Below are 12,464 nucleotides of genomic sequence, written 5' to 3' on the forward strand. Positions count from 1 at the left end.
GACAAGGCCTCACATTGGCCAGTACCACACACCCTCCTGACTCAGGACTTCCCTGCACCAAGAATGCAGCTGGAGGCGCTGGCCTCCATCTTGGAGGAAACTCTTGGATGAATTAGAAGAACTCTCACAAGAGGGAGGACTTGAGGTCTGCAAGGAGTGGACCTTACCCAAAACTTTTCTGTACAACTTTTTATCCATTTATCTACCTCTTGTTCCAGCCCCTGTTCCATTCAAGAAGCAAAATGATGAAGGTTTAACTTGCCAGTACTCACCTAGATCAGTACTACATATTTTGCCATTCCTACATGAAGGCCCTTCTAATGCTACAGTATGACTTCCCCAGGTGAACCCACTCGACCTAGCAGAAGCTACTGATGCACAAGCCAGAAGTGTGAGTTATTTAAATTTTTTTTAATTTATAAATTTTTGTTTTTGAGAGAGAGACAGAATGAGTGGGGGAGGGGGCAGAGAGAGAGAGGGAGACACAGAAGTAGGCTCCAAAGTAGGCTCCAGGCTGTGAGCGGTCAGCACAGAGCCCAGTGTGGGGCTCGAACTCATGAGCTGTGAGATCATGACCTGAGCTGAAATCGGATGCTTAACTGATTGAGCCACCCAGGCACCCCAGAAGTGTGACTTATTTAAACCTGTGGGGTAACTGCTGGCCAATGGAAGGCAGAATTCCATAGATAAATGTGTCTTCCTTTCATCCCTGGAGTGTAGAGTCCTGAAAAATATACATAAGTTTCCTCAAATTATCCCATAGGGTTAAGCATTGGTTACCAGCAATGAGAGCCACCTTGATAATGCTCTCTTATTTTACTCCACTAATTCCTCATTTCTGCCTTCTAGCTGGGCTCACTTCTAAATAAATTACTGAATGCATACTTTCATCTCAGATTCTGACTTGGGGCCAACCCAGGTTAGGAAAGAGATCAACATATATTCTTTGAATGAACAAACAAACAAGTCAATATTGGTAATTCGGCACCTTCCCCATTCAGTTCTTTTTCTTTTTCTTTTCTTTTTTTTTTTTTTTTACTTTCTCTTCTCAACCTTAAATGTTGGTACTATCCAGACTTTGAACTTTCATTCTCTTTCCTTTTATGCAAATAAAATTCCCCTGAGCAGTCCCAATACACATCAAGGCTATGGCTAATCTCCATTCTGACAATTAGCTCTTGCCAGGTTCAGAAACTCCAGAACTGTGCATGTGTCAGTGTGCACATCAGCATATAGTGAATGCTGTAACTCTGTAGAGTATTCCCTACTGTTTTTCCACTTGAATACCCCATAACCATTTTAAACTCAATATATCCAAAGAAGAAATCATTGTCTTTCTCGTAAAATCTACCCCTTTTCTGGGTTTCCATACACTCAAACCCACAAGTCGGAAGTTGGAATCTTTTTTTGATTCTGATCCATCACTACAATAATCAATTAGATACAAAATCCTATATACTAAAATATTTAAGAAGTCCATTCTATCTCTTAAATATAATGTAAATTTCTCCCCAATTAACATTTCACTACTTCCTTAAATTGAATGCTTATACTGCTACAACAACATCATAACCAGTTTCTCCAATTTCATTCTCACACCTGTATTTTGAAGATGTAGTGATTTTCCTAAAATTCTTATAATTTCCTTGTTTTAACTTCTTAGCAGTATCTCATGGCCCTTAGCTTAAAGGTGAAATTTCTTAACAAAGGTCCTTTATCATATAGGTCTTCCCTATTTCTCTCATTCTTTATCTTGTCCCTACACATACATTTTGTATCAATCATACAGAGCTCCCGAACAAGCCATGTTCTTTTCTACCTCTGTGTCTTTATACATCAGGGGTGCTTTTTCTAGAACAGCTTTTTTTCTCTTGTCCACCCATCTGATTATCTGTCATCATTCAAAAAGCAACTCCAGTCTTACTTCCTCTTAAAAATAAAATAAAATCTTTAAAAATAAAATCTTTCACCAATTTACCTCACATCTTCTCAATACCAAGGCTTAATTAAATATTATTCCTTTAAAAAAAATTTTAAGTTTATTTATTTATTTTGAGAGAGAGAGAGAAACAGTGCAAGTGGGCAAGGGGCAGAGAGATTGGGAGAGAAAAAGACTCCCAAGCGGGCTCCTCACTGCCAGTGCAGAGCCCAATGCAGGGCTCAAATTCACGAAGCTGCGAGGTCATGACCTGAGTGGAAACCAAGAGTTGGATGCTTAACCAACTGAGCCACCCAGGCACCCCTGGATATTACTCCTTATCACACTCTTTTTTTAGTTCTTTGCCATTCAATGTCTTCTTCTCTGATAGCATTATTTTAAGTATATTAGCTATTGGTTTTCTTAATTTTCTTTTACACAATATGCATCTTTAGGTTAGGAACTTAACAACTTTATATTTTTGAGATACATTGGAGTGTCTGAATATAACTCCTCAATTAATGCTGCCAAATAATATAATCAATATCAACAGAGACTATTCATTGTGTAATAACATTTTCAAAAGTATACTCTAAGAAAGGCATTATTTCCCACCATTTTTTGGAAAAGAAAAATGAAATTTAGAGAAAGTGAGAGATTCCTTCAAGTACACAGCTAGGCAATAGAAAATAGCAAAATTTTGCAAACCTTTGTCCCTATCATTATAAGGCCTATATCCTTACTCTATGCCACATCATCCTCCAAGGCCCAAATCAATTGTGTATGGAGAAGAAAGAGTCAGTATTATGAGAGGTAACTGAAGAAAAAACAAAATTCAAGTCAAGCTACCACAAATATCTTTTTATTTCTACTCATATTTTTGTTGTTACTTTCCTGCTAGTTTATATTATTTAGACGAGAAAATAGATTCCTACTTCTTTTAACAAGCCACCTTAAGAGCAGAATCTTCTACTGACAAAACCAAAAATTCATCAAGTCCTACTTTGCCTTGGTTATTTTCTTCCAAACTTTGGATGATCAATAAATGACTTGACTTGAAAAGCAACTATTTCCTTTTCATATCCACTAGTCTTCATATTTGACAAATCAAAAAGAAATGAATCAAACAATTTGTTAAACATCAAAGAAAACAGGATCTTATACAAATAAAAACAAAGACACATTTTTAACATTAGAATAGATCTTCTTTGTCAAACTGGTTAATGTAAGAAGAATAGCTATTTTTTTCCTATTATTTTATTTTAGAGCAAGAGTTTTGTTTTAGGCCAAAAGTGCTATTTGTTTTTGACACTCTTTTGTCTCCTCTTGTTTTCCAGATATATAGACATTTAAAGCCCTTTGTCAGGCAATGCAAACAGTGGAGACATTCACCAAAACAAAATGAAAAGGAATAATGTGACATTTATTTCCCTACTCTATAGATTTGCTTAGAATTATACTGTGGGAAAAAATTCTTCACATATATATTATATTCTAGATGAAGATATGAATTCTGAAATGTTTAAGGATGAAGTATACTGATAAAGTGAATTGCCTTGAAAGCATAAAAAATTATGTGATATATTTATGGAAGATGAATAAGATGACTGGATATTTGATAAATAATTATAGCAAACTGAATAATCCTTTCAGTTTTTTTCTGTATTTTGGATAAAATTTATTTAAAAATGTGAAAAAAATCAATGGAAAAATATAATTGATCCTATGCACAATCTCTGGACTTAAAGTCAGTTTTCAGAGCCAGAACTCATTGGCTGAAAGAAAATTCTGGGATTCTGTGAGAAAATATCATATTTAAAAACAACTTTTTTTTAATGTTTATTTTTGAGAGAGAGTGAAAGCAGGGGAAAGGAAGGCAGGGAGGGAGACACAGAATCCAAAGCAGGCTCCAGGCTCTGAGCTGTCAGCACAGAGCCTGATGTGGAGCTAGAACCCACAAACTGTGAGATCATGACCTGAGCCCAAGTCAGATGCTCAACCCACTGAGCCACCCAGGCACCCCAGGAAACATCATATTAAACTACGACAAGTATGTTCACTAGTAATTTCCCCATCCTTCTCTAAATGGAACTACAGCCATTTTCTTCATTAACCACCTATTGGTAGAAGAGAATTTCTCCAAATGTTGAAAGTTAGGTATATATCGATATATTGTCATTGATATTTGGAGGTCTAGGGTGCCATCTTCATCTCTCTAATAGAATATGTAAAGATGCTATCTAGGTAATAAATGTTCTCTTAGAGTAGGTTCAACTCACAGTTGTGGTCATACCCAATAGTTATTTCTCATTCTCTAAATGTGTAATTGTATTAGATATAGTTGGTAATTGGTAGAAGCCCCATATTAGTTCCTTGAACTGTGGTATAAGAGAAATAATAAGGAAAAGACCAAGTGGAAGCTACCGAAACTGCCCCTTTACCTCTGGCCAAGATAGTAAATATAATAAATCACGAGCAATAACATATTATCAAATGAATCAAAGAGATTAGTGCCACTCTAAAGGCATAAACTATGATGGGGTATTGGTCTTCATCATATTCAACTCAATTCAAAAGTCTGGCCCCTACAAAAATTAAATAAATACAGAAAACTAGCTGACTAGGAGCCCACATTTCAGCTTCTGTGTCAGATATGGCATCTATGCTAGAGCAAATTAACACAGCTCCAGTATGTATTATGTAGCCACTGATCTGCTGAATGCCTTCTTGTCCATCCTTACCAGTAAGGAGGATCAGAAACAGTTTATACTTATATAAGATAGACAACAGTATGCATGTATTATCTTACCCTTAAATTTTCCTGTTCTTCTCCGAAGTATAGTCCAGAGTGACTTGAGCCATATCAACATTCCACAGCTACTATATCTATGACATTATGTTAATTTGGTTAAAATGTAAATTGGCAGCTTAGGTAAGATAAATGTGCTCCAAAGGTTGAATAGCACAACCTACAAAGACTCAAGGTCATGCCTCATCAGTGAAGTTTTCAATCATCCAGTAGTCTGTGACATGCTGTGTTATTCCTCCAAGGTAAAGGAGGAATTTTTGTAAGTATTTTTTAAATGTTTATTTATTTATTTTGAGGGGGGGGAAGGGGAAAGGTGGAGAGAGAGAGAGAGAGAGAGAGAGAGAGAGAATCCAAAGTAGGCCCCACACTGTCAGAGCACAACACAACACTGGGCTTGAACTAACAAACCATGAGATCATGACCTGAACAGAAATCAAGAGTCAGATGCTTAACTGACTGAGTCACCCAGGTGCCCTGGGAGGAATTTTTTTGTATCTCAGATTTTCCAGCACAAAGAGAGACATATAATATCTGGTTTACATTTTCAGACTTTGAAAATAGCAGCTTCTGAAAACAGAGGAACAGTACTCTGACCTATTTATTGAATGACAAAGAAGCCTAGCTTCAACTGGAGCCCAGAAGAGGTAAGATCCCTCAGTAGTTTCAGGGTGTGATTCAAGTAGGTCTGTCCCTTGAAATAACCAGGGTAAGAAAAGAATACATGTGGTGTTTATAGTAAGACCAAGTATCAGAAGATTCTGAGGGTTCTGAAGAAGTACTATGTTATCTAGAGCACAGAAAGGATAGAGTCTTCAAAAAAAATGGTATTGGAAAAACTGGATAGTTGTAAAATAATGAAATTGGGCCTCTGACCCACACCATAGATAAAAATCAATTCAAAATAAACTAAAGACTTAAAATGTACAACATGAAATCATGAAACTACTATAAGAAACATGAGCAAAAAGCTTCATGACATAGGTCCCAGTCATGGTTTCATGGATGCGACATGAAAAGCACTGGCAAAAAGAGCAAAAGTAGATGAGCTGGACCAACTCAAACTAAAAATATTCTGGTCAGTAAAGGAAACAATTGACAAAATGAAAAAGCAACCTGTAGATTGGGAGAAAATATCTTCAAACTACATATCTGATAAAAGAGTAGTATCTATAATATATAAAGAATTTCTACAACCCAACAGCAAAAAGGAACCCAATTTAAAAATGGGCAAAGGATTTTAATAGACATTTCTTCAAAGAAGACATACAAATGGCCAACAGGTATATGAAAGGATGCTCAACATCACTAATTATCACAGAAATACAAATCAAAACGGCAATGAACTATTACTTCACACCTGTGAGGATGATTATTATAAACACACACACACACACACAATCAATTTTTGAGAGGATGTGGAGAAATTGGAACCATTGTACACTGTTGGTAGTCATTCAGGCATTATGGAAAAAACTAGCAATGTTTCTCAAAAAATTAAAAATAGAACTACCAGATGATCCTGCAATCCCACTTTGGAGTATTTGTCCAAAAGAATTGAAATCAGGACCTCAAAGCTATATTAGCATTCATATGTTCGTTGCTGCAACATAATAGCCAAGATATGAAAACTTAAATGTCGTTCAACAGATGAATGGATAAAAAAAATTGTGGTATATACGTACAATGGCATACTATACTACTCAGGCTTTAAAAAAGAAGGAAATTCTGCAATATCTGACAATATGGATGAACCTTAAGGACATTATGCTAAGTGATATAAGTCACAGAAAGACAAATACTGCACAATATCACTTAATACCAAGTATCTAAAATAGTCAAATTCATAGAATCACGAGTAGAATGGTGGCTGTGAGGGGCTGGGAGGGAAGCGGAGGAGAAATTAGTAGTTCTAATCAATGAGCATTACTTTCAGTTAAGCAAGATGAACAAGATCTAGAGATCTACTTTACAACAGTATACTTATAGTCAACAATAATGTATACTGAAAAATTTGTAAAGAGGTTAGATTCATGTTGTGTTTTTATTATAGTAAAATAAAATTAAAAAAAAATTATCCGATAGGGGTGCCTGGGTGGCTCAGTCAGTTGAGCATCTGACTTCAGCTCAGGCCATGATCTCACTGCTTGTGAGTTCGAGCCCTGTGTCAGGCTCTGGGCTGACAGCTCAGAGCCTGGAGCCTGTTTCCAATTCTGTGTCTCCTCTCTCTCTGCCCCTCTCCTGTTCATGCTCTATCTCTTTCTCTCAAAAATAAACTTTAAAAAAATTTTTAAAAAATTATCAGATAAATGGCTGTTAAATGGGTTTAATCCCACATTTGCCTAATTTTAAATTCTATGCCCTTTCCATTAAAAATACTGCTCCCCTGAAAATTATTTTGATTGCAGAAGAGTCTTACCAAAATCTGATCTGCATGGGGATATGTGAATTGTAGAAAATGTTGAAAGAGATAACATGAGTTTGGCCATGTATTTATCTCACTATCTTCAACATATGAAAATATATCCAGTGTACAAGAGCTTCACATTCCCTAGGGAAGATTTATTGTTGTTACTGTTTTGCTTTGTGTTTTAATTTTATGATATAGAAGTATTTTGTCAAGTCTTAACAATTCGTGGACATTTTTTCCTTTAAAACTACCAAATTTCATAATTTTTTATTTGCTATGAAATCATTAAGGCCTATAATTTTGTTTACTCAGCAGGAAGGGGTACCCTAGACAAAGGAAATGCATGCTTTAGTCATTAATCATTACATATTTTACTATAAATGAAGAATTAGGATTCTATGTTAGTCATTGTTGTCTCATAAATTTATTTTATGAATGAGATTTTGAAGGCCTTTTTAATAATTTCTCAACCTATAACCCAGAGGACCAGCAACTGAGTGACAGAGGTACCATATAAACCAAACCTCCCTGCAGGTGTTTGCTATGAATTCTTTAACTTTCACTAATTCAAGTTGAATCTTATTTCATTGATGATCCACTTAATTACCTCAATTGATAGGCATATAATTCTTCCCCCCAAAAATCAGTGTTTGGTAACTGGAGGTAATCAAGTATAATTCATGACTCTATTAAAGTGGGAGTGACTAAAATGAGACAAATCAGAAACATTAATCAATAAGGCTAATGTATTTCAGACCACCAACTAAGAGTTTCAATATGTATCCAAATCAATGGAAAAGTAGTATAAAGAGTTTTGTTATAAAATTCTTTACTATTGAAATACTGTGATTAGTAAAATCAAAGAAGATAGAGTGAATGGGACTGAAAAGTCACAGTCTGTTGGCAAACCCACTAAAAAAAATTCAAGTTTAAGGCTAATATTTACTCTTAATGATGTGAAAGCACAGATAAAATCATGGGCAGGGTCAGACTCATCAAAATGACTGGTGTTCTGAAATTTCCAGTACCCCAAATGACAGGGAAAATCACAGGACATCTGGAGTGCCACATAATCATTAGCTTTATGATCTTGGTTGTAGCTCTACCTCTCTGAGGGTCAGTTTTTAAATCTCTAAATGGGGATAGAGTACTTATCTCTCAGGGATTTTTAAGGATTAAAGACGATCATCCGTATGTCTATTGTGACAGAGTTACATTTCGCCCTAGCACACAGCTAAATTCTATTTTCCAGCCTCCCCTACAGTTAGGTAGGGCCAAAGGATTAAATTCGGAGCAATGGGGTGTTGGTGGAAATGATGTGTGCCATTTCCAATAGCAGCTCCTAAAATGTCCTCTACAATCCAAATTCTGTCTCCCATGTGCTGGCTAGATGACCTCAGGACATTAAAGAGAATGGAGTATTTATCAGACTTGACCCCTAAATCAATGGACTTCCAGAAGACCCTCATTAGACAATGAAGTGAACGTAAATTAAATATGATTATGGCTATGGTTGTACAGAAATTAGTTAAGACTGACAAATACTACAGAGATGCTGCATTGTTGTTTTTTCTTTTTCCATTATTAACTAGTCACATAAAGTTAAAGGGAAATCTATCTGACAACACAAATGCCATTTGATCTGGTTTAATTTATCTATTTAGCAAGATTAATTGAATCCATATGTGCCCAAAACGGCTCTAGAAATTAGGAAAAGAATGGTAAATTCAACATAGTCCACACTCTTATATAGCAAATATTCTATTGAGTGAAACAATAAACAGGCAAATTTACACACACACACACACACACACATTATATACATAATATGTATTATTTAGAAGTTATATGAAGAAAAATATAATTGTATAAGAGAATATAGTATGATAGGGGACTATTTTAACAAGGCATTCTGGAGTTTCTTTGGGATATGAACTGAAGTATGAATGTAGAGAATAAACCACTCCAAAAAGAAGAAATTGCAGACGCAAAGGCCTGGATGGAAATATGCTTGGCAAGTTTGAAAATCTCAGGGAAGTAAAACTAGAGGCCAGAGGGTAAGAGCTAGAGTGGTAGGAAGTGAAGCCACAGACTTACCATTTATATGTATCATAACATGTATATTGATAATATATATAATGTATATATTTATACCATATAATATATATACTTATAATATATACAGATAATAATATATACAGATAGATCCATTTGTAATATATATGTCCAATATCCTATATATGTACGTATGTATGTGTGTGTGTATCCAGATCACGTAACAACAAGGTCATAACAGGGGTTTGGGTTTTTTCATTTTTATTTGTTTTGAGAGAGAGAGCACAAGCATGGGAGAGACAGAGAGAGAAGGAGAAAGAGAGAATCCCAAGCAGACTCCACATTGTCAGCCCAGAGCCTAATGCGGGGCTCGAACTCACAAACTGTGAGGTCATGACCTGAGCCGAAACCAAGAATCAGACGCTTAACCAACTGAGCCACTCAGGTACCCCGGGTTTTTGTGTGAAACCTGATGGAACTATGTAAGAGTCAAGACAGGAGATAATATGGCTTACCATTTTAAAAAGTAACTAGCAACTTTGACTACTGTGCAGAGAACAGACTGTAGAGTGCAATAGTGGAACCATGAAGAACTGGCAGGAGGCCACTGAGATAATGCACATGAGAAGGGATGCTGCCCGTGAATAGTGTGTTGGTGGTATAGGTGGTGTGAAGTGAAGGGCTTGTAATTCATTGCAAAGGTGCAGTTTGCTGGGGTGTTGAAAAGATGTCAAGTGTGGCTCCAAGGTGCGATGCGTGAAACGGAGTCAAAACTGGTGCCATTTGTTGAGAAGGAATATACCATGAAAAAGATGATTTTGGAGTGGTCACAGGGAAGAATCAAGGGTTTGGTACATATTAAGTTTTACCAGTAAAATGTCTATTGTTTACTCTTATACCCCAATTGTCTTAAGAAAATAAAGGAAGTTTGAAAAAATTAGGCTGCTCCAAAGATCTTTCCCCAGTGGCACTATGGGCATCCAGGAGAAGGCCTACTTTTATCACTATAGCAGCTTTGAAGGAGGCCAGGATGTGAGTTCCTGTATTGGATACCTCCTATACCTTACCTCACCTCCTCTCAGCCCAATTTATATTCCAACCTTTGCTTGTGCAACTAGCTTTGTGTACTGTGACCTGATGGTTATCAGCACCTCTCTCATGCCCAGCTGTATTGCTCTGGGTTTCCCTGAGGTTTCAGTGAGGGACTGATAAGAATGGATCTGGATGTATAAAGAAGCTAACACTCCATGGGACAACGCAAAAACAAAAAAGGATGAGAACTGGTAGATAAATGTTTCCTCCTTCATCCAGGTGGGAAATTCTGAGGCTCTTTCCAGCAGTTCCCTAGAACTTTGTGGCAGGACCAAACTCCAAGAACTAGTATCAGTAACCTATTTATACACCTGGCCTTTTTTCTTTCTCTATTGTACTATCTCCAGTCCCTTAGTCGATCTCCCTGGGATCATTTTCCAAATAAACCATCTCATGTGAAAAAAAAAAAAAAAAAAAAAAAAGCATATCTTCTGTATGGGATGCTGGAATCAGATCACTCACTCATCACATAAAAGAGCAAGGTTTCAGGATGTAATAATTTGTTTCATTAACTGCCTGCTATTGTGTCTTTTTCAGGAATTGTTGTCAGATACCACCCTAAAAGCTTTGTGATGGACTGAACTCAAGTGTAACCTCGTGGTGCTAACTATGAACAGAATCAAGAGACTCTTATACCTTCCCTCACATCTTCCTGGCTGCCCTGCTTTCATTCCAGCCATTCTGGGGCAACCAGCACAGAGCAGATACAACCTGACAGCGCCTTGACCCAGCTACACCTCCTGCCTCTTGCTTTCTCACTCAGACCTCTCTAAGTAAACCTTGAAGGACTCCATGCAGTAGTGGTCTGAGACTTCAGATGATCAGATCTGCCAGATTCTGTATAAAATAGAATCAGGAAGAGCTAAATGGTGTCCTGAGGCTCATTCCTGGTTAATTGAGTAATTGATTTTGAAATGCAATTTGATGTTGGTACACAATAATTTCAGCACCCAGGTGCTTTTTCAGCAACAATTTTAGCTAATCAGAAACTATTTTAGTTAAACTAATGTTTTCCATATTTTGAGCCAACGATGGAGTGGGAAGTGTTAAAGGAATATAGCTTAACTAAAGACCATTATGCTTTGCATATATAGATACTACTAGTTTAAAAAATTTTTTTAACTGTTTATTTATTTTTGAGAGACACAGAGCACAAGTGGGGGAGGGGGAGAGAGAGAGGGAGACACAGAATCCAAAGTAGGCTCGAGGTTCCAAGCTTTCAGCACAGAGCCTGATGCGGGGTTCAACCCCACAAACTGCGAGATCATGACCTGCACCATAGTTGGATGCTTAATCAACCAACCCCCAAAAGCCCCAATACTACGAGTTTTAAATAGATATAGATGTCTAGAGTAATGAAATGCAAACTGATCTAAAAGAGTATCTGAATTCATAGTAGTGTTTGATTAGTATATATTTTCTCAATAAATGGGTACTAAATATACAACTACTATCACGGAGAAATGGTGCATAATTTTTTCTTAATGTTAAGAATGACTCATAATGCTCAGAAATATCAAGAGCTATTGTGCCAGAGGATGGAGTTTGCCAGAAATGTTACTCATGAATAATGTAAGGAGAAGTACAAATTGAAGATAACAGGCTAATTCTCCCTGTTAAAAATAATGTAACAGACTTATCTTCACTTCTTAGAGCATTTACTTTAGATAACTTGTAATTGTATTTACTTCCCCCTCTCTTAAATTGTGTAAGTCTCGGGGCGCCTGGGTGGCGCAGTCGGTTAAGCGTCCGACTTCAGCCAGGTCACGATCTCGCGGTCCGTGAGTTCGAGCCCCGCGTCAGGCTCTGGGCTGATGGCTCAGAGCCTGGAGCCTGTTTCCGATTCTGTGTCTCCCTCTCTCTCTGCCCCTCCCCCGTTCGTGCTCTGTCTCTCTCTGTCCCAAAAAAATAAATAAACGTTGAAAAAAAAAAAAAATTAAATTGTGTAAGTCTCTTTGAAAAATAGGACTTTTGACTGCTTTAGGACACAAGGCTGTGTTACTCAAGGATCTGAGAACAGTCTCTTTGAAATATAAACATCAAAGGAGATAATACTCCCATCTCCCAGTTTCTGTGGGAGGGTAGGAGTGTAATTTCAGTGCCCTTGCTTCGAGTTGCAAAACTAACTCCTACCATAAAGACATGAGAAGTTTATTTTTCTTCTGGATAAAGTCAATTTGTTA

General features: G+C 36.9%; 1 long non-coding RNA gene across 1 annotated transcript; it reads left to right on the plus strand.

Annotated features, from left to right (window-relative positions):
- Positions 1-221: 221 nt before the first annotated feature.
- Positions 222-11,058, plus strand: LOC147581885 (uncharacterized). Its single transcript, XR_015249783.1, has 3 exons — positions 222-391; positions 5,276-5,371; positions 10,819-11,058. It is a non-coding gene; the product is annotated as an uncharacterized LOC147581885 (long non-coding RNA).
- Positions 11,059-12,464: the final 1,406 nt, after the last annotated feature.

Source organism: Puma concolor, chromosome B1 (assembly GCF_028749965.1).
Source record: "Puma concolor isolate L17-30 chromosome B1, mPumCon1.1.hap2, whole genome shotgun sequence".
NCBI classification, from domain to species: domain Eukaryota; kingdom Metazoa; phylum Chordata; class Mammalia; order Carnivora; family Felidae; genus Puma; species Puma concolor.